At 33.7% G+C, this 23789-nt stretch overlaps 1 long non-coding RNA gene across 2 annotated transcripts in view; it reads left to right on the top strand.

Moving 5' to 3' along the window:
* LOC307185022 overlaps window positions 1-23789 on the top strand; it is a 127768-nt gene that overhangs the window by 31539 nt on the left and 72440 nt on the right. The window lies entirely within an intron of this gene.

Below are 23789 nucleotides of genomic sequence, written 5' to 3'. Positions count from 1 at the left end.
CTCCAGCCAGGTCAGTTCCTTTGTAGCACAGCTCAGTGTGTCAGCTTTTTTTGTTTTTCAGTGTCCATTAGTGGGACACATCTACAATGGAATATTATTTAGCCATGAAAAAGAAGGAAATCCTGCCATTTGTGACAACATGGACCTTGAGGGTATTCTGCTAAATGAAATAAGCCAGACAAAGACAAATACTGCATAGTGTCACATGTGGAATAAAACAAACAAACAAACTTCAAACTTACAGAAATGGAGAGTAGAAAAGTGGTTACCAGGGGCTGGGAGGTGAGGGAAATAGGGAGAGGTTGGTAAAAGGGCACAAGCTTTCAGCTGTAAGATGTGTAGTGCCTAAGACCTAATGTAAAACGTGACTATAGTTGATAACACTGTTAAAAAAATATACAGCTATGACAGATATTGGAATCTGAATTTCAGACTGTCAGTTATGACTTCTGTGATTTACTTTTGGGCAAATCATTTAACATGTTTGAGTCACAGTTTTTAATTTTTAAAATGGATATGGGGCTAATTTAAGGATACAGTGAGTCATTTTTTTTTTTAAAGAACTTTGTAAACTATAAACTTATTACAAAGTCACCTACTGCCTTTTGCTAAGTGTGAAAGTTGTGAATATTTGTACAAAATAACTTTACCTCTTTTTCTGCAACATAGCAATTTATTGCTTATATTTTATGTTAACAGATCTACAAGAATAAAAGTGAGGTTAGAGTTTTAGTATATTAGTTCTAAATTCAGAGCTAGGATTCCTGGATCCTCAACATCTCCATAATATAAATTAATTTCTATTATTGAAAATGGGGCATCATGTGATTAAAGAATTCACCTATGATCACTTTGGCTTTGACTACACCAGAAAAGAGAAGTAGAGAATTGTAGGTACTTTGAAATAAATAAACTATTAAGGAAAAAATGAGGATTAAAATTTTTTTCATACAATTCTGTGTCAATTAAAATAACTGCCAAATTTTTCACTGTTTCCATAATCTAAGTGTTACTGAGTCAGTGGTAGGTCCTAATCAATTTTAAGCTTTTTGATGCCTTTATCTTTCTTCAAGCATATATGTGTTGGCATTTGTCCCCTTTCAGCATCAGTATAGTTACTGGTAACTTTGGTGAACCCTATACCTTCAACATGGGACTGCTTCAGGAAATTTTATTTCCTTATTTCTCTAGCACTAGTAACAGCAACTTTTCCAACTGTTATTGGCATTATGTGAGAAATAAATAATCTTTAGCATCACTAATTCAGGCTAGGGAGCATATGTTGAAGAAGACTATACATATTATACACACACACACACACACACACACAAACACATATATTACTACATATATTCATACATGTAATTTTCTTCTTCTTAACTCGTATTCTATTTTGAATTCTACTAAGCCAAAAATAAGAATTGCCTTTCATGCTGTTCATTTTTTATTAATGGCTATATTTTAAGAGATGGAATTAGTTATATCTTTACTCTTTAAATTCATAAATAAGCAAATTATATAATGTTGCAAATTCATATAATTGAATTGTTCCTCTCGGGTATTTAGAGGATACAAAATGTGTAGCATTTTTATAAGTATTATCATCTCATGTGTTTACTGATGAAGTATTGTGACATTTCCAAATGCTTGATTTTGCAATTTAAATTTTTATTTTGGTCAAAGAAATATAAAAGCCGTAACTTTTTTCTTTTTTTGGAGTAGGAATATGTGGAAGCTTTATTTAGCTATGTAAGGGAAATATTATTTGGATGTTTCAGCCTTGACCATCTTCTGATTTTGCTCATGTAAACAATTTCCTTTGTTTTTGATGGAAGATGAGACCTTATTTGGGTTCATTGGAGTCTCCATCACATCTGGTGCAAATCCACTTAAGAACGGGCTGTGTTACTCTTGAAAATGTTCTTGAAGTTAATAGATTGAGAATCTGGGCCTAGATTAAATATTTTGTAATTTAAATCAAGGTATTCTTCACTCAGTAGTACCTGAATATTTCTTCTTGTTGAATGAAAAAGGAGAATATTAATACAATAAAATTATTTTTTGCTTGATCTTATTAAAACTTCAGTGGTTAGTCTACTTGTCTAGGAATTTCCCTTTGGATAATTGAGTGTGGTAAATATGTGAAAATGATACTGTGGATTTGACAGCTTTTTAGGGTAGATTTGGCATTCTTTCTTCAGAAAAAGAATATGGAAGTGTCCATAAAGAGTGGAGACTAACCAAAACAAATTATTTCCAACTTAAAAGATGCAAAAGTAAACAACAAAAACTAAAAATTTTAATTTCTTTTTCCTCCTTATATATATATTTTAATACAATTTTTAAAGATTACTCCATTTACAGTTATTACAAAATATTGGCTATATTCCCCATGTTGTACAATACATCCTTGTAGTCTGTCTTACACTCAATAGTTTGCACCTCCCACTCCCCCACACCTATATTGCCCCTCCCCTCTCCCCACTGGAACCACTAGTTTGTTCTCTATATCTATGAGTTTGTAAAATCTAAAATTTTAAACAATTTTAATTTTTGAGCATGTGGAAAATAATATAATAATATGTATATATGTAGTTCAGTTTTTAAATAGGTAGACCACATTTTTCTTTTTGAAGTATGTGATTTACATGGAGTTTAACAGGATCTATATATTACTATAAAAATGGTAAATGTGAATTTGTCTCTTAAAAACCCTATGAGTCTTAACATTGAGACTTCAGATACAGTAATGCTCAATATTTGTCTTTCTATAAATAGGATTTTTAAAAACCTCAGCTAGGAGAAATGTCAATTTGTACTTAGTCATCACTGATAAGTAGTATTCTAGAAATTTTTTTGCTTAGTTTAGACTTCTTATATGTTATTTTAGTCTAATTTTTCAAACACATTGTATTTAAGTGCTGTGTTGAGCAAAACATGTAGTAGAAGTTATTGTAGAATCCTTTCTTGTAAAATATCACACATTTCTTGTAATCAAGGTGGATATTTTCCTTTATGTCAAACATTAAGAATTATTGGGCAATAGCAACAGACATGGGGCCGTAATATGCATGGCTAAATAGAAGCATTGTTTTGAGAGTCTTCCTTTGGAAAATTTAATATACATTTATGAATACTTCCTTTTTATTTAATGGGGATAACACATAGACTAACAAGTAAGTTGTTACCAAAATATACAGTGTAGAAATAAAAGCTAAGGGTCCTCTCAGCATCATAAAGTGTGGGCAGTTTTTTGAGTATATCATTATTTCCACACATATGTGAATATTAGTGTGGATATATACCTTTATGTTTTCTATTTTAATGACTTCTGCAGTGGAGTTATATTATACATTTACCTTACTTAAATACATATATGGAGATTTGGCCAAAAAGAGAAATTAAAATATTCCACCCAATGAATGTGAGTTAGGAGTGAATGTGAGATGTAAATCTTCTTTTCCTGTCAGCCTCATTTCTTTTATGTGTGCTGGGCTGAGTGTGGTTCTAGGGTTTAAAGATATGTATATATTTTTAATATAAAATGAAATGCAAGCTAACTAATTCTTCTGGTACTCAATCAAAGAAAAAAGATAACTGGCTGTGAGAGAAAGTATGTCCATCTTCAATTTGCCATTGCCCTAAAGGATTTTGACCATATGCAAATTTTCCTTATATGCTGACTTAGATCCTAAACCCTGAGAGAGGGTCACTTAACTAGTGATTTTTTGGTTTAATTTAAACTGTTAATAGTCTACTAGACTATTTTAATCTACTTTAATAGACTTTTGCGCCAGCCTCTGCCATGGTGATTTCTCATATGCATACTGTAGGGAGCCCAAAGAAGCATAATACTGTGGGTTAAATGATCAGTTCTGACACTGATCCCCTTGAAGCCCAGACCAGTTTCTTTACTCCCACCACCGTACATTTGTGTATGGATGTTTCATTTTTATTTTGCGTACGGATGTTTAGTTTCAATTTTTATACAGTGTCCAAAGTACTTTCAACATGCATGTCACTTAATCTTGCCTGTCATGTAATTGTTACTCACTAAATTTTTGAGGAGTAAATGAAAAACTGTTGCATGGAATAATGGTCCCCATTTTAAAAATAAAGAAACAAGTACAGATGAAGACAAATGTATTATCTTGGAATGATAAGATCTGGGTTCATATTCCATTTCTGAAATTATGTGGATTTGGATTTAGAAAAAACCTGTCTTTTGAGTCTTTGTTTTTTCACCTGTAAAATGGGGTTTTGAGGGTTATTGGGAGGATTGAATGAAATCACCTATGTGAAAATGTTTTACACTGTAAGTTTCCATACAAATATAAAGCCAGGATTACAGTATTCTACTACACTGCTAATTGTAAATCCATCAGTTTAATTACGTGTTGGAAAAGAACAGTTCAGTACTCTTTTTACTGTTCCACACAGCTTCAGGTCTAGAGACACTAGGCCTACTTACTACTAGGTCTGTTTCACATTACTAATATTTATCATAAATGCAGTTTTGTAGAACTCCTGTTCAAACTTCAAAGGTCATTTTATGTCTATAATATATTATAGAAGTCCATTGAATGAATGTTTCTTTTCTTCACCCCCAACCCTAGTTCAGTCATACTCACATTTGTAAACTATGAAGAGTTATGCAATAGGTTACCCACATAGTTTCATTCTTCCTGCTTTTACCCAGTCTTTCCCAGACTAGGGGGTAAAAGTCTTGGTGACCAATTTGTTTATTTCATTCATCTCTTCTGAAAATAATATAAACTTAATCATAACTAATCGGTTATGACATTTAAGTTTTATGGTTTGAGTGTATGAAAATGTTACCTATTATTGCCCAGTAACATTGTAAATCTATAAGAAAATACCTCATATTTCTTGTTTGTTTTGCTTTATCATGAGATTTTTTGAGGATATTCTGCAATTACATAGTTGATTTTTTTTGCCTTAAATATCCAGTTTATTGTACTTTTAAACAATGGGATTGTACTCTGAAGCCTACAATAAATAAATAAGCTAACAAAAACTATCAGGGAGTTCTCTGGTGGTCTAGTGGCCTGGGTTTAATCCCTGGTTGGGGAACTGAGATCCCTCAAACCACATGGCGTGGCCAAAAAAAGAAAAAAAGAAAAGAAAAAGGCTCTTAATTAAAAAAATATTAAACCATCACAGCAGAAAACGTGAAACGGAAATATGTAATCAAATAAATGAAAAAAAAGTTTTGAGAAGGATTGTAGAGGATTAATAGGAGATATCATCAGTGTGTTTCTTACTTGGTAGTTGTTTTCTTTTAGGAAAAATCTTATCAGCTGGAGAGAGTTGCTCTTTTCTTTTAAGCTTGCTCTGGTTTCTCTGAAATCAGATTTTGTATTCCCGAGGCTCCACTCTGCAATGCCAGCACAAACATACATTAGCAGCTGTACAACACTTTGAAATAAAGAGATAGAAAGAAGGTATCAAACAGTTTCTTACTGTGTTTTAGAACTTTTAAAAAAACTTCTTGGAGTTTTAGGGAGGAGAAAAATAAGAGTAAATATACTTCCTGAAAAGTATATATCAAATAATAATGTGAATTAATTGAAAATATTGTATTCTATCATTGAGAGATTTAGGAAAATATTCCCATTATATTTTATAAACTAATTACATGATGGTTTATATTAACTGTGTAATTGAGTAAATCGGCTACCAGGTTTCTTTTTTTTTTTTTTTTTGCACAAGCTGCAGACGCGCAGGCCCAGCGGCCATGGCCCACGGGCCCAGCCACTCCGCGGCATGTGGGATCCTCCCGGACCGGGGCACGAACCCACATCCCCTGCATCAACAGGCGGACCCTCAATCACTGCACCACCAGGGAAGCCCCAGGTTTCTTTTTGTAGTTTGGTAGATACATGCTGTTCTAGTGAATCTTTTATTAACTAGTGCATTGTATAGGGAAAGAAATGTAATAATTCTAAATAAAATAGTGAGATCTCTTTTTTGATAATGTGAAGATTATTCACATAGTTTCTTAACTTCACAGAGATATCCTGCTAGTTTAATACTTAGTATTACTGCCTTGCATTTCAAGTGTCTCTAACTTTATATTATTGTTTGTGATGGCAATATATTTACCTGTAATGTGTATATACATTGTGTCTGTGTGTACCAAATACTGCAGTAGGCATACTAAGAGATAGTTCCTTTTGAGGAGAAAACGTTATTCATTTTTTCATTCTTTTTTGCACAGTTTGTGTCAGGTACAAGTTAATTGCCCTGGCTCTAATATTTGACATTTATTATGAAAACTTGTTCATCAATTTGTTAATGGCATGATTATTGATTTCATACTATGTACCTTTTCAACAGATCCTAGAAATCACTGGATATAGATATTAATAAGGGTGCATTCTGTTTTCAGTTTATTACCTTAAATTTAAATATAAAGAGACAAAATTAGTATGCAAAAGAGATAAAAATGGTGTATTTCTTGGATACATAGCTGCACTTCAAGGGAGGTCTTCTGGCATTATCTCCATTCAGTCACCTATTTACTGAGGTCCAGTTTATGTACAGCAGATGGAGAGATTTTCTAAAAGTGAAAGAAAACAATATTTTGTTGTTAATATCACCCGTTGATTAATACATATTTATTGATCATTTACTCTAAGTCAGACACTATGCTAGATGCTGAGGATATATTATACTTGCTTATAATCTAGTGGAAGAGAGTGACATGAATCAAATAACTTCAGAATTAAATTTAAAATTACTTACTGGGACTTCCCTGGTGATCCAGTGGTAAAGAGTCTGCCTTACAATGCAGGGGACACGTGTTCAATCCCTGGTCAGGGAACTAAGATTCCCACATGCTGCAAGCCAACTAAGCCCACGCACCACAACTGCTGAGCTTGCACGCTTCAATTAGAGAGCCTGCATGCAGCAAACTACAGAGCCCACGTGCTTTGGAACCTGCGTGCCACAACTATAGAGCGCATGTGCCCTGGAGCCTGTGTGCCACAACTAGAGAAGAGAAAACCCACATGCCACAACTAGAGAGAAGCCTGCGCACCACAATGAAGAGCCTGTGCGCCGTAATGAAAGATCCCACATGCCTCAATGAAGATCCCACGTGCTGCAACTAAGACCTGATGCAGCCAAAAATAAATAAAATAAATAAATCTTTAAAAAATAAAATTAATTACTAAGGAGAGGTATGTGGTCTTATGAGAACACACATTTGAGAGAAATAGAAAAAGTAATAGGTACATATTTGAATGATAAAAAGAAGTAGGAAACTACCCTTAGTAATCAGGAACAATTATACATGTATCCTATATATCAGAGAGTTCTAGTGGTAAGAGTTTTGATAAAATTATGGGTGGGAGTAATTTTCCATTGGCTAGGTGAACTTAAACAATTTTGGTGTAATAAAGAACTATATAAAATAGATGATAAAAGTGATGTTAAATATAAAAACTGGACCATTAGAGAAAAACTCTATGGCTTTATTTTATATGCTTGGAATTGGTGCAGTAAATTCATATGCTAAATTATTATTTCTTTACATACATTATTTTCTTATACACAGTGTTTCTTTGCCTTGAAAAGTAGGAAGATACAACTTTGGAAACTGAAGATAGCCAAATAAAGTTCTTTTTTAAAGATTTTAATGGAAGCAGTAAAAATTTATATTACTTTTTCATTGATGTTTTAACTTTTTTGAAACTGTATAAAGGGAAGCCATTAGTTTCACTTTAAATTTGTCAATTTTGCTTTGTTACATGAGCTATTCATAATGTTTGAATTGCCTAACTTATAAGAAATTTTAAAAATTAAGATTTTTATTTTAAAAAAATTTCTCTTTATTTTTTTATAAACAAAGCCTAAATGTAAACTTAAGTTCCTTATAATTAACTATTTAGCATTTTTGAGTCCTAGTTACACTGTTGTATAATGTTAGATCTGCTTCCCTACATATTTAATTCAATATATCATAAAGAATTGCCCTACTAAAATATTTCTCTTGCTTAAATGGAAAAAATGAGGTATAATAATACTTAAGTTCTTATTGATTACCGAATGGTAGGTAATTTACAAATAATCTCAGGGTTTACACACCGTCAGTCTTTCCTCTGTTTGCAGGGAGGCTGGCCAGACTTTATGACAGCACCTCTCACTTCATTATGCAAGGTCCTTGAATGAATTTCATTTTTTAATGGATGCTGGAGGTAAAAATTCCTTGGTGCGTTGGAAGCTGGGAGAAGAGAAACTTATGCCTTTGGATTGTATATTTTAATCATGAGGACAGTGCCACTTACGTTCATGCCCCCGCCTTGTTTGGCTATTTTCAATTTAGATTATCAAAAAGTAGCAATTTACTGCATTTATAGTTTTTGGTATAGAATATTCAGTACTGGGTGTTACTAGAAATACCAAACTGAAAATATTTTCTTCTCTCTCAGTCCTTGAATTTAAAACAAATGTTCCTTTAAGTAGCCCTGTATTCAACATTCAGCAGTGTTATTCTGGCTTTGAATATATAGTAGAACACGAAAGAAAAGTTGAATGTTTCAAACTAAATTGTAGTTATATACTCTAATACACTGTAGTCTTATCTATCAACTCCTTGGTTATAATGGTCTCCATGAGGGGTCAACTGTTGTAATTCAGATTAACGAAGCATAAAATACTTTTTCCCTCTTTGTGTAGGGGACATCATTCTGTTCCCTAATTCTCAACCCTTGCACTCTCCAAGCTTGAATTTTCCCTTCAGCTGAAAAAAAGTACTTATGTACAGTAAAAATACTGCCCTTCCCCTCATCATGGTTCGGAAGTTAATCACAGGAGACATTTGTTAAGTTCTATACATATTTTATGAAAGGTGATAGAGGTCAGAAATGTTTCAATAATTTTGCCACAAGATAAATCCAAAAGCAAAAGATAATTACCACATTTCCTGCTATTTGTACCATCATCCAAAATAATTTAACCCCAGAGCCTCACCGTTTAAAAACAGTCATGCAGCTTAAACTTCTTTTCTCCAGTCTGGACATTTCTGTCACAAACTTAGTGAGGTAACTAAAAGCTGTGTGGATGAATAGCATAGAGGGACCCAATTCTTCCACATTCTCTGGATGCATGATGACATGGGGAGGACACTGAATGAGTTGCGATCTCTGGCGAATGTAAAATGAAGCAAACTGTACACTGGAACTAGGCATAAGCTTTAAACTTGTATGAGTTGAAGAAAATTCATGTGAGCAAAGATACAACTTGTAAAGAGAGTCACATTTTCTGTTGAGGATATTGGGATATCCACAAGAAAAGCAACCACCTAGTAGAAAAGCTTCCAGCTTTTAAAAATGAGTTTTTTTCCCCAAAATACACAAACAGCTTATACAACTCAACAACAACAAAAAAACCCAATCGAAAAATGGCAGAAGACATAAACACTTCTCCCAAGGCACATGAAAAGATGCTCAACGTCACTAATTATTTTAGAAATGCAAATCAAAACTACAATGAGGTACCACCTCACACTGGTCAGAATGGCCCTCATCGAAAAGTCTACAAATAACAAATGCTGGAGAGGGTGTGGAGAAAAGGGAACCCTCCTACACTGTTGGTGGGAATGTAAATTGGTGCAGTCACTATGGAAAACAGTATGGAGGTTCCTCAGAAAACTAAAAATAGAACTACCATATGATCCAGCAATCCCATTTGTGGGCATATATCCAGATAAAACTATAATTCAGAAAGACACATGCACCCCTATGTTCATAGCACTATTCACAATAGCTAAGACATGGAAACAACCTAAATGTTCTTTGATAGATGAATGGATAACGATGTGATACATATATATAATGGAATACGACTCAGCCATAAAAAGAATGTAATGCCACTTGCAGCAACATGGATGCAACTAGAGATTATCATACTAAGTGAAGTAAATCAGAAAGAGAAAGACAAATATATGATATCACTTGTATGTGTAATATAAAAGGTGACACAAATGAACCTATCTATGAAACAGAATCAGGGATATAGAGAATAGACTCGTGGTTGCCCAGGGAGAGAGGGCTGGGAGAGGTTTGGATTGGGAGTTGGGGATTAGCAGATGCAAACTATTACATACAGAATGAATAAACAACAAGGTTCTACTGTATCACACGGAATTATATTCAATATCCTGAGATAAACCATAATGGAAAAGAATATAAAAAAGAATGTGTATATATAACTGAGTCACTTTGGTGTACAGCAGAAATTAACACAACATTGTAAATCAACTATACTTCAATAAAAAAAAAGAAAAATGAGGTGTTTTGAAAGCCATGGATCACTGGCTAGCTAATCATGTATTTACTCTTCTTTTTCTGTTTTATGGACAACAAGAGGTAGAATCACAGAAATAAGGTAATTTGGGTTTCAGATGTGCAGAGTTTTGACACTTTGATACAGAGGAATGGTTATTCTAAATTACTTAAGTATGTATTTGAAAGAAGAAAGAAAACAAAATTTCCAATCTTAAAAAAAATTGACAGTGATTTCAGAGACTCTCTAGTTCATCCTGTACAAATGAGGAAACTTAGGTGAATAGAACACAGAAAGTTAATGTAAACTGGTACTAGAAAGTTAATATAAACTGCCTTGGCCACCCCTGGTCCAGTGCTATTTTCAGTATTTTATTCGATATATTTATAATAGTTCTAATTTATCTATAAGATACACACATGATTTTCTCTATTTGTTACATTTAGAATTCAAGTAAAATAACACATTTTAAAAATATTTTTGTTCATCTTTGAATATTATAAAAATCATGTAAGTTAGGAGCTATACAAACATATTATGTCAGTTTTGCTCTGTTGTCTGCTTTTTTCAATGTTATATTGAGACTGTACATATGATACTGATCTCCTCGGTTTTTAGCTCTCTAGGTATGATAAAGATTTAAATATTGTTTACTTTCAAAAAGTTTAAAAAATATATAAATTAGTATATATTTTAAAGAAAGTGAAATGAAACATTTAAATTAGGAAATATTAGAAAAATTAAATTGGAAAGTATTTCAAACAGCGAAAAAACACTAATCAGACTAATCAATTTTAACAAATATTAGCGTTTTGGCATATTTGTTTTATATATTTTTGTTGTTTTAAAGAAATAAAAGGCCATAGAGACTGTTGACTCCCTCCACATCCCATTTTAGCCTATTTCACTTCTCCAGAGGTAACCACTATCCTGAAGTTGGTGTGTATTCTTCCTCCAAGATTTTATATTTCTATGTATGTGTGTATCCATAAATTATGTATACCTGCTCTGCCAATATGGTGGCCACTACCCATTTAAATTAAAATTAAAATACAATAAAATACATTAAGTTCCTCAGGAGCACTAGCCACATTGCAAGTATTCAATATTCACATGTGGCCTTAGGCCACTGTATTGGTGCAGATACAGAACATATTCATCATGGCAGAAAGTTCTGGTCTATACCATTGCTTGCATGTTCTTAAACTTCATACAAATAGTATCATATTATTCATTTTCTGGAGCATGTTTGTTTCACTCACCCCAGTGTTTTTGAGATTTATCTATAATGACACACTGATTTATGGACATTTATACTATTTCCAGTTTAATCTGCAGTGAGCCCTTTTATGCTTGTTTCTTTACACATGTGTGTGAAAGTTTCTTTAGGGTATGCATTTGTTGGTTTTAATCATTATCAACTTTACATGATGTGGCCAACTCATTCCCTAAAGTAGCTATACCAATTTATGCTTCAACCAGCATAAGATTTCCTTTTCTCACATACTTGCTGTTACTTAAAAATATTAGACCATAGTGTCAAATGTTATTTTGTTTTAATTTACATTTCCCTAGTATTTAGTGAGAATGAGCAACCTTTTATATATTTATTGGCTGTTTGGATTTCCTTTTCTGTGAATTGTGTATTCATATTCCTTTTTTAAAATGTTTTTTTCTTTTTTCTTTAGAAGTTCTGTATAATCGTTTTTGGTTATATGTATTATAAATTTGTTCCACTTTATGGCTTGTCTTTTTACTTTGTTTACAATGTCTTGATGTGTAGAAAGTTTTAAAATTTATTGTGTAGATTTTTTAGACTTTGCTTTTAATGCTTGTACTTTTTTGGCTCTTGTTTAAAGCAGGCTTTTCCTATTTTGATGCCATATGGTTAATTTCCTGCTTTTTCCTCTAATAGAGTTATAATTTTGCTTTCTAGATTTAGGTTTTTAAAATCCACCTGGGATTTATTTTGTGAGACAGTGATCTAGTTTTTTTCCCCCATATATATAACAGTTTCTCAGCATCATTTAAAAAAATAATTTCTCCTTTCCTTAGTGACTTGTATTCCTAACTTTTTCATCTTCCAACTTGCCATAAATAGGTGGATCTGTTTCTGGGTTCTCTATTTTGTGTGGTTAGGTTTGTTTTATCTCTGTGCCAGTATCATGCTATCTAAATTATCAAAGCTTTATAATATGATGGTGGCTGTTAGGGTAAGCCTTCCCACCTTGTTCATCTTCTTCAAAATTGTCCTATTTTCAGTCTCTTCTGTTACATGTGAATTGTAGGGTCATATATATTGTCAAGATCTGTTAACAACCCTCATAGGATTTCTATTGGAATTGAATTTATAGAGTAATTTATAGAGTAATTTAGTGCGAATAGACATTTTTATGAAACTCAGTCTTTCCATCCATCAACATGGTATATCTTTCAATTCATCTCTGTTTCCATTTATGCCTGACAATAAAGTTTTATAATTTCCTTTATAGAGGTCTTACTCAGATTTCGTTATTTTCTTAGGTACATTATGATTTTCTTTATATTGTGAATAAGATCATTAATTACATATTTACTTGGTTATTCCTTGTGTATAGGAATGCTGTTAATTTTTTGTATAGTGATCTTGTATCCAGTAACCTGTTGAACTGCATTATTAGTTTTGACAATTTTTAGATTCTCTTGGATCTTCTATGTAATTATATTATCTGCAAATAATGACTTTTAAAATGTCTTTAAGCTTTTAATACTTTTAAAATTGACTAGGATTTCCTGTACAAGGTTGAATAGAAGCAGTAAGTAAGAAAAAACGTTTTCACCTTGTTTCTGACTTCAAATACTTTTAGTTTTACTATTAAATATCAAATTAAGGAAATTTCCTTATATTCTTAGCTTGCTAAGAGGTTCTTAAAAAAGATAATGTATGCATGTTGAATTTTTTCCTGTATCTTTTTAAAAGATCATATGATTTTTTTCATTAATATGTTGGTGTGACAATTATGTTAATAGGTTTTTAAGTGTTAGTCTATCCTTGAGTTCCTGGGATAAACCTTACTTGATCATGACGTAGTTATGTAGACACATGTATGTGTATATGTATATAGACATCCAGATGATATACATAGACATACACTCTGCATGATTAAATTGATTAAATTTGCTAATACTTTGTATATAATTTTAAAAATCTAGGTTAGTAAATGAGACTAGGCTATAGTTTTTTTCTTTTACAGTTTTTGTCATTTTGAGCATTAAGATTATACTAGCCTTATAAAATAAGCTGAACAGCTTTTTCTATTTTTCTGTTCTCTAAAATGTCTTATTTAAAATAAGGGTTACCTTTTTCTTTAAGATTTGGTAATACTTGTCTATAAACAGTCTTGGTCTGATGCTTTCTTGTGGATAGATATTTGACTGCTGATTTAATTTTTTGATGTTCATGAATATATTCAGGTTTTTGATATTCTTATTGAGTCAAATTTAGGTTACTTATACAGGATATTCCAAAAGTCTTAGTGCAGTTTTAAATTTGAATGACTTCAAGAGTATAAATGCCACAGACTAGTACAATTGCTTAGATGTTTATATAAATTTAAGTTTTACGGTTTTTTAATCACAAATAAATTCTTTTTCCTGTCAGGGTTTTTAATCTTTAATCGAGACTGAAACTGAAACAAAATATTAAAATTAAACATTTATTATTAAATTTCTTTACAAGTTTTCCCTCCTTTTTTCTTGTGCAGTTTATTTGTTGATGAATTCAGTTTATTAATCTGCTACATTTCCTACTGTGTTGGGGGTTCCGAGGACCACTGCTAGGTTCAGTGACTCACCAGGAGGACTCATAGGATTCAGCATATAGTTGTATTCATGGATATGATTTATTATAGCAAAAGGATACAACGTAATACCAGTAAAGGGGAAAGACAGATGGGGCAAAGTGTGGAGGAAACCAGGTACAAGCTTCTAAGAGTCTTCTAGTAGAGTCACACAGGATGTGCTTAATTTTAACCCTCAGGAATGAGTTGTGACAACACATATGAAATGCTTAAAAGAAGAGCTCATCAGAGATTCAGTACCAGGGTTTTTATTGGAGGCTGGTTACGTAGGTATATTCTGCCTGGTGTGTACCAAAATTCCAGACTCTCAGGAGAGCAGGCGTTCAGCATAAACCACATTGTACAAACAGTTTAAGCACATTGAGCATCCTTACCAGTTCTGGGAATAGTAGGAACCCTACTGAAATCCAAGTTCCCAGACACCTGCTAATGTCCAACCTTGCAAACAGGCTTTTCTAAGGATAGGAATTTCAGGCCTGCCATGTTAACTTTTTACTGCACACCTGCATTCAGGATTTTGCTGATTGCATCCTAGGTGGTGCTAAATATGTTACTCTGTCTCCTGTTTCTGTAGTTAGATGTAAAGGCTTATTCAGGCTTGATTTTATTTTATTTTTGCAAGAATATTTCATAGGTGGTGGAGTATACTTTCTATTGCATCATATCAGAAGGCATATAACATCTGGTTGCTCTTTTTTTGTGTGCAGTGGAAAGATTGATCAGTAGTTTCAGCTATTGATCCATACCTTGTAAAATTCCCCATTTGCTGTTTACCTAATGATTTTAGCACCTGTTGATGAATCTGGCCAGATTTCATCATGCCATACAGAGTTGTAAAATCTAACTTTCTTTTTTATTTATTAGCTGGAATATTTCTATAAAGAACTCGTCCTCATCAACTATTCAGTTACTCTGAGGTACAGTTAATAAAGAAAAGATAATAAAAATAATTCACGATTCTTTCCTTTTACTTACCTATTTTCATAATAATAAGTTGGCTCCATCACATCCTCCAAAGGCAATATGTTTTTATTTTAAAAAATTTTTAGGAACACATGGATTTTCAACATATTTAGTATTTTAATCCTTTGAAATATTATCTTTTTCCTAAAATTGTTCATCTTTTGCTGTCTCTTCAAGTTATCTCTGAGCCCTTTTGACATAATACCATTAGCTTTTAGTTATCTTCTTGTTTTCTGGTACAGTAAGGTAGTTCAGGCTCATTTTGTATGTTTCCTACCCTAGATCTGAGATCAAGCTGTTCTAAGAAACCCTAGTTCCTTTTACTGCAAAATGGTATTTAGAGACCACAGTCTGGATGATGGTGTGTTCAGTGCTCTGGATTTGTTAATGTATCTAGGGCTTTTTAATGGAAATATGAAGAGCTAGGCACGGTCCGGTCTTTTTTTTTAGAAAAATATCTCATGAATTTATCCTGATATTTCCAATTCAAATTTGAGATTACAGGGTTTTTACTTGTTTTATTTTTGTGTTTTTAACATGCTGACAACATTGGTTTCTTGTGACATTAATAAAATTATTTGCTCTATGATAATCAGTATAACAAGACCAATGCCATTACTAATAATATGGTTACTGAAATTGTTTAAAATTTTTTTGCAGTTCTTTTGGTCTTTGTTGTATATCCTACTGAGGATTTACAATCAAATTACTCTGTTTTGAAGTCACTTGAAATAATTGTTCTCTGTGTGTACACTATCAACTTGATACATAGATTAGTTTGTTTCATTTTACTTTCACATTTTGGGAATCACTTTTAAAATTCTTGATTCAGTCTTGTTTTTTTAAAATTAATTTATTTTAATTTTGGCTGCATTGGGTCTTCGTTGCTGCACGCGGGCTTTCTCTAGTTGCGGGGAGAGGGGGCTACTCTTAGTTGCAGTGCGCAGGCTTCTCATTGCGGTGGCTTCTCTTGTCGCAGAGCACAGGCTCTAGGCACACGAGCGTCAGTAGTTGTGGTACGCGGGCTCAGTAGTTGTGGCTCACAGGCTTTAGAGCACAGGCTCAGTAGTTGTGGTGCACGGGCTTAGTTGCTCCGTGACATGTGGGATCTTCCCGGACCAGGGCTCAAGCCCGTGTCCCCTGCACTGGAAGGCGGATTCTTAACCACTGTGCCACCAGGGAACTCTGATTCAGTCTTATTTTATAATTATGTTAGATGTTTACATAGTTTCAAAGTCAAATCTAGAAAAGATAAATTTGGAGAAGTCTAGCTTCTATTCTTCTCCCTTCTACCCTCTTCTCTCCTTTCCCACAAGCAAATAATTTAATTAGCTTTGATTGATCTCTCTTTTTTTAAAAAGATGGAACCAAATATATGTGTTTATATATTTGTGTTTTCTTTCTTAGATAAACACATGCATACTTCTCACATTCCCAGCTTTTATTTAATAATATTTCCTGGAGGTCATACCATAATAGTATAGTATAGTATACAAAAATTCTTATTAGGCTCTGTTTTTTATCTGGCATGGGATTACCATACCATGCATGTAAAGTAAATTTGAACCCCAAACCTATCTTTAGGTTTTGCTCTTTCATGGGAAACTTTTTTCTTATTTAGAGCTCTTGGCAGAGAACCAGCTTCCTTGCTGCTCTCCTGGGCCTGTGAGTAGAGATTGTGTTTTGTTTTTAATACGCCTTTTTATGGAGTAAGCAATCTTTTTATTTGAACTTTTTACTCGAGTATATTAATTATTTTCTAACTCTCCTACTTGTGTGGGCCCCAAACCATGTATACTATCCCTACATAAGGACCTTAAAACCTCAGCTATTGGCCCTTAGGCCCTGTTTCTACTCTGTACTTCTTAAATCGTCATGCTGTCAGCTTATACTCCTGTAACTGTGGATTTGAGTTCTCTCTTTGTTTCTGGAGCCTGGGTATTTCTAAGCTATGTGTTTATTTGTTTGTATTTCATCCAGCCCTTCTTTTTGTTTGGAACAGGAGTGATTCACTTTGTCATCTTGCCAGAAGTAGATCGACAGCATTTATCTTTTGTCACCCATGTCTATGATCCCTTTTCTGTAATTAGCTGGCTAAAAGAATATATACATTCACACATATTAAACAATTTTATAAGATATATCTTATAACTAAAATTATGATACTTCCTACCAAATCTTTTCCCATTTCTTTCACTTGAAATATTATTTATCTTCTGTTATGGTTATTTTAAGATATTTTTAGGACATTCTCTTCCTTTTTCTCCTCTCTGCCTTGTTTATTTTCCTCTTTCTCTTAGTCAAAGAAAAATTTATGTAGGGAACCTAGGTCAACTAATCTTAGTGCTTCTTTCAAAAGATCAATAAATAAAATCAAAAGGCTTTTAGACAACAGCATGATAGTGAATATAAATTCTTTTTAGTAAAATAGAAAAAATTACCTAAGCATAATTTGTGAACTCTAGTGCAGATTATTGGTTTAGGGTATTTCTTAAGTCTGAAGCATTTTTATCTAATGACATTCATTCCTGTTTGATATTATGTCTTTCACTTGTGCTGCCCTCTAACTTGTATCTTCCCTGTTACTTTCTTTTACACTTCTCTATTTGTAGGACAGGCGTTTCATTAAAACTATATCTAGTGTTAGCATGTGACATAGAGGAACTTTTGTATTTAATACATTTCAACTAGATCTTTTGCTGTGCATTTTTGCAAGTTAAAATTTGGAGGCAATATTAATTTGCATTAAATAGGTTGGAAATGTACAAGTTATAGTTAAATATTCAGATCCCTCAAAGAGATCTATAGCTTTTAGAAAAATTCTCCTTTGGGGATGACACATTTACTTGGAATTTTGAGCAGAGGCAACAATTTTGCAAAAGTATAAGAAAAGTTGTTTCAACTATTTTCAGGTATCTTTTCCTTTAAACAAAATTAAAAATTCAGTTAAAATTGACATACAGTATTATATTAGTTTAAGGTGAACAAAATAGTGATTTGATATTTTTATACATTATGAAATGATCACTGCAATAAGAACAGTTACCATTTATGATCATACAAAATTGTTATAATATTATTGAGTAGGTTTCCTATGTGTACATTACATCCTCATGACTTATTTTATAGCTGGAAGCTTGTATCTTATAATCCCTTTCACTCATTTTTCCATTCCTCTCACCTCCATCCCCTTTGGCAACCACCAGTTTGTTCTCTGTATCTATGAGTCTGTTGCTGTTTTGTTTTGTTTGTTCATTTGTCTTGTTTTTCAGATTCCACATATAAGTGGTTATCTGTTTTGGTATCAGGGTGATTCTGAACTTGTAGATTGAGTTTGGAAAGCATTTTTTCCTTTGCAATTTTTTGGAATAATTTTAGAAAGATAGACTAATTTAGAAAGATGGAATAATTTAGAAATAATTTAGGAAGATGGAATAATTTTAACTCTTCTTCAAATGTTTGGTAGTATTCACCTGTGAAGCTATCTGGACCTGGACTTTTGTGTTTTTGGGAATTTTTTATTACTGATTCAATTTTGTTACTTGTAATCAGTCTATTCAGATTTTCTGTTTCTCCATGATTCAGTTTAGAAGGATTGTAGGTTTCTAGGAATTTATCCATATCTTCTGGGTTATCTAACTTGTTGGCATATAATTGATTATAGTATTCTCTTACTATCTTTTGTATTCCTGTGGTGTTGGGTGTATTTCTCCTCTTTTCACTTCTGATTTTATTTATTTGGGCTCTCTCTTTTTTTCTTGATGAGTCTGGCTAAAGGTTTGTCAATTTTGTTTGTCTTCTCAAAGAACCAATTCTTAGTTTTATTGATCTTTTCTATTGATTTTTTAGTTTTTATTTATTTCTGCTCTGATCTTTATTAATTCCTCCCTTCTACTAACTGTGGACTTTGTTCTTTTTCTATTTCCTTTAAATGTACATTTAGATTGTTTCTTCAGATTTTTCTTGTTTCTTGAGATAGGGCTATATCACTATGAACTTGCCTGTTAGAACTGCTTTTGCTGCATCCTGTAGATTTTGGACAGTTGTGTTTCCATTTTCATTTGTCTCAAGGTATTTTTTTTAATCCCTCTTTGATTTGTTTGTTGAAATTGGTTGTTCAGTATCATGTTGTTCAGTCTCCATGTGTTTGTGTTCTTTTTTTCCAATTTTCTTCTGGTAGTTGATGTCTAGTTTCATTCTGTATGGTGAGAAAAGATGCTTGATATGGTTTCAGTCTTCTTAACTTTATTGAGACTTGTTTTCTGGCCTAACATGTGATCTATCCCAGAGAAAGTTCCATGTGCACTTGAATAGAATGTGCATTCTGCTACTTTTGGATGGAATGGAGGTATTAAAGTCCCCTAGTATTATTGTATTGCTGTGTATTTCTACCTTTATTTCTGTTAATATTTGCTTTACATATTTAGGTGCTGCTCTATTGGGGGTGCCATAAGTGTTTACAAATGTTATATCCTCCTGTTGGATTGAATTCTTTATCATTATGTAATATCCTCCCTTCCTTTTGTTTTAAAGTCTATTTTGTCTGATATGAGTATGGCTACTCAGCTCTTTGTTTCCATTTGCATGGAATAACGTTTTCCAACCTTTCACTTTTAGTCTATGTGTGTTTTAGATCTGAGGTGAGTCTTTTACACAGCATATAGAAGGCTCTTGTTTTTTATCCATTCACCTACCCCTGTGTCTTTTGATTAGAGCAATTAGTCCATTTACACTTAAAATGGCAATAAGTACATACTATCAATAATTACTTTGTTAGTTGTTTTCTGGTTTTCTTGTAGTTCTTCTCTGTTCCTGTCTTCTTCTCTTGGCTTCTTCCCTTGCCGTTTGATGGATTCCTTTAGTATTATGTTTGTATTCTTTTCTCTTTATTTTTTGCGTATCCATTGTATAGATTTTTGGTTTGTGGTTACCATGTTGTTCATATGTATTGACCTGTATATATATCCATCTGTTTTAATCTGATAGTCACTTATGTTCAAAGACATTCTAAAAGTACCACATTTTTAACTACCCCACCCTATTTTATTTTTCTGATGTCATATTTTACATCTTTTCAAAAAGTCTGTGTGTCCCTTAACTACCTAGTAGTTGTAGTTGATTGTACTGCTTTCATGTTTTACCCTTTATACTAGCTTTTTAAGTGGCTGATCCACTTGCCTTTACTATATATTTGCCTTTACCAGTGAGATTTTTTTATTTCATATATTCTTTTTATAGTTGTAGCCTTTTCTGCTTAAAGATGACCCTTTAACATTTTTTGTAAGTCCAGTTTAGTGGGGATGAACTCCTTTAGTTTTTGCTTGTCTGGGAAGCTCTTTATCTCTCTTTCAATTCTAACTGACAAACTTGCCAGGTGGAATATTCTAGGTTATAAGTTTTTCCTGTCAGCACTTTAAATATATCCTGCCACTCTCTTCTGGCCTGTAAAGTTTCTGCTGAAAAATTATCTGGTAGTCTTCCCTTGTATGTGATTAGTTGTTTTTCTCTTGCTACCTTTAGGATTCTCTCTTTATCTTTAACTTTTGCCATTTTAATTGTATGTCTTGGTATGGGTCTGTTTAGGTTCATCTTGTTTGGAACTCTGTGCTTCCTAGATGTCTGTATCCTTCCCTGGGTTAGGGAAGCTTTCAGCCATTATTTTTTCAAATAAGTTTTCTGTCTCTCTTTTCTCCCTCTAAGACACCTATAATGCAAATATTAGTATGCTTGATGTTGTCTCAGAGGTCTCTTAAACTCACCTCATTTAAAAAAAAATTATTCTTTTTGCTGTTCTGATTACGTAATTTCCACTATTCTATCTTCCAGATCACTTACTCATTCTTCTGTATCATCTAATCTGCTATTTATTCCCTCTAGTGTATTTTTTATTTCAGTTATTGTATTCTTTAGTTCTCATTGGTTCTTTCTTATACTTTCTAAGTCTTTGTTGAAGTTCTCACTGAGGTCCTCCACTCGTCTCCTGAGTTCAGTAAGCATCCTTATAACAGTTTCTTTGAATTCTGTATCAGGTGAATTACTTATCTCCATTTTCAGTAGCATTTTTTTTCCGTTGGGTTTTATTTTGTTCTTTTGTTTGAAACATATTCCTCTGTCTCCTCATTTTGTTTGAACTTAAATTTTTGTTTCTCTGAATTAGGTGAAACAGCTACCTCTCCTGGTCTTGAAGGAGTGGCCCTGTATGGGCCTGTATGGGAGCATCCCCTGTGTGGACTGCTAGAACCTGATGGCTTTGGAAGGCTTGCTGGAGCTAGAGTGGCCAGGGGCTAGGGGCTAGGGGCAGTCCCTGGGGAGCACTGCATCTGAGGCTGACTTGGCAGGGCAGCTAGGGCTAGAGCAGGCCCAGGTTAGGGTTTGTCCTTGGGGAGTGCTGTGCCCAAGGCCACATTGGGACGGCAGCTAGGTCTGAAGTGTTTCCTGGCTGGGAGCAGTCCCTAGGCCAAGGCTGCCTTGGTGGGGCAGCTGGAGCTGGAGCAGGTGTGGGTGGGGGAGTCCTAGATGGACTCAAGTGATGGCTCTCACTTGTGCCTTTGATCTCAGAGAGAGCTCCAGCAGTTCTCTTTCCATTTTGCTCTAGGGTTAGTAAATGAATTCCTTCCTGTGTAGTCTAGGTGCTCTTTAAACTGCATTTATTTATTTATTTATTTTTGCGGTATGTGGGCCTCTCACTGCTGTGGCCTCTCCTGTTGCGGAACACAGGCTCCGGACGCACAGGCTCAGTGGCCATGACTCACGGGCCCAGCTGCTCCGCATCATGTGGGATCCTCCCGGACCGGGGCACAAACCCGCGTCCCCTGCATCGGCAGGTGGATTCTCAACCACTGCGCCACCAGGGAAGCCCTAAACTGCTGTTTTTTCACTGTCTCCCAGGGTGTGTGATTCTGTGCTCAGACCCCTAAGCAATTTCCCTCCCTACTGAAAGTTGCTGTCTGGGGTGGGTTCCCATGGATCCTGTGTCTCCGTCTTTCCTACACATTTCTATGTGGTCCTTCTATGTGCACAGTTGTTCAGTCAGACCTTAGTCTTCTTCAAGAGGAATTACTCAATATGTGGGTGTGGACTTGTGTCCATGGGAGGTGAGCTCAGGGTCTTCCTTTACCATCATCTTGTACCTCTCCAGTCCCATTTTTGAGTTTCTTAAGTGATAAAAATGATAGTAATTTTATTCCTGCTTATTTTTGTTAGCTTTTATCTCATATTACGTACAATGTTTTAACCAGAGAGAAAAACAGTGCAAGAAATACAATTAAATCTTTCGTTAGACTACTTTAAGTGACTCTTAGGTACCCCACAAGTTATTAATACTATGGTTTTCTTTTTTGTTGTAAGACTTATTTTTAAAGAAAGTTTGAAGCATAATACTTCAGTTATTTTTTTAAAAGACCACTTAAAACAATCCAGTGCAAAAATGGAGTAATGCTATTTAAACTTGTGCATTGATCAGGAAAGTTAAAAGTGAAATGTTTTCTAATTGACCCTTGCTTAATTAAGATCATGAAGTGTAGACATTTACTGACATGTTTATTGAAAACATGAGGAATGTGAGAAACTTAATGAGCATCTTAACGTTGACTTTTCCTGATACTTCAGGCTATGACATTCGCCATCATTTTCTTTATATATTCATGATGTCATCTGTGTCAGAGTTACATCAACTTAGATTTATGAATATGTATTACATTAAATGTACTTGAGAATAGTATATATGTTTAAATATGAATTTAAAGGTGGAGACAGTAAAACAAATATTAATAAGGAAAAACAGAGTTCAACAAAGTAACAACCCAAGGTCCTGTAGTTGTCACTATTCCACAGTGATGTGGAATTAAGAGAAAAAACTCAATTTTCTGTCTAATTGAATTTGCAAAAGCTGGATCTTTTATCCACGTGTTTAAAACAGGAGCGTGTCTTTTCTCAGAACCTGTAAACCAACTAGTTGAAAGATTGACAGCTGAGTGAAGAGAACACAACCTTATATTTGGTTTTAGGCAGCCGGAGTTTTAATCACAGCTCTGGTGGTGAGGGGAATGCGAAGGTTTGCCTTTCACACAGCAACTTAAACAAATATAGCATAATATCTCCATTGCTATCCAATTCATTTCCTGCTTTTCAGCATTCTTCACACACATTCTACACATTGCAGTAATAGAAATTCTATCAGAAATCTGGGCTTTGAGTTATTTGGCATTTATCACAGTCTACGGAAGTGACTAGATAAAGCTACTACTAATCACTGAAGCAGTGTGAAAGAATTACATCTTTTAAAAAAGTGCTCTACTGAATATATTACAAAAATTTAAGAAAGTGCTACATATTAGAAGTCAAGTCATTTAGGCAGAGTATTTCAGTCATTGAGCTTCCTCTCAGGTAGTTTTCTCTGTATGTAAGCTACCTCATTGAAAATTGGCACCGTTCAATGCTGATATGTGTATCCATGGTAAAGAGGAAGCTAACTAGAGCAAACACTTAGGAAGATACCTATGTACCTGCATATAATATGTCTTTCTTTTGCTGGCAATGAAGAGACAGTCATCTCTTTATCATGCACCCAGAGATCTTGACTCCTTTAGAGGGATCAGAATTAGGTGAAAAGTTGTTGTGCTTTGAGATACCAAGGATGAATATTCAATTAACAAGAAAAAAATACCACAAAAGTCA

Source organism: Stenella coeruleoalba, assembly GCF_951394435.1.
Source record: "Stenella coeruleoalba genome assembly, chromosome: 3".
NCBI lineage: Eukaryota > Metazoa > Chordata > Mammalia > Artiodactyla > Delphinidae > Stenella > Stenella coeruleoalba.
This window is presented reverse-complemented; position numbering and strand designations above follow the sequence as displayed.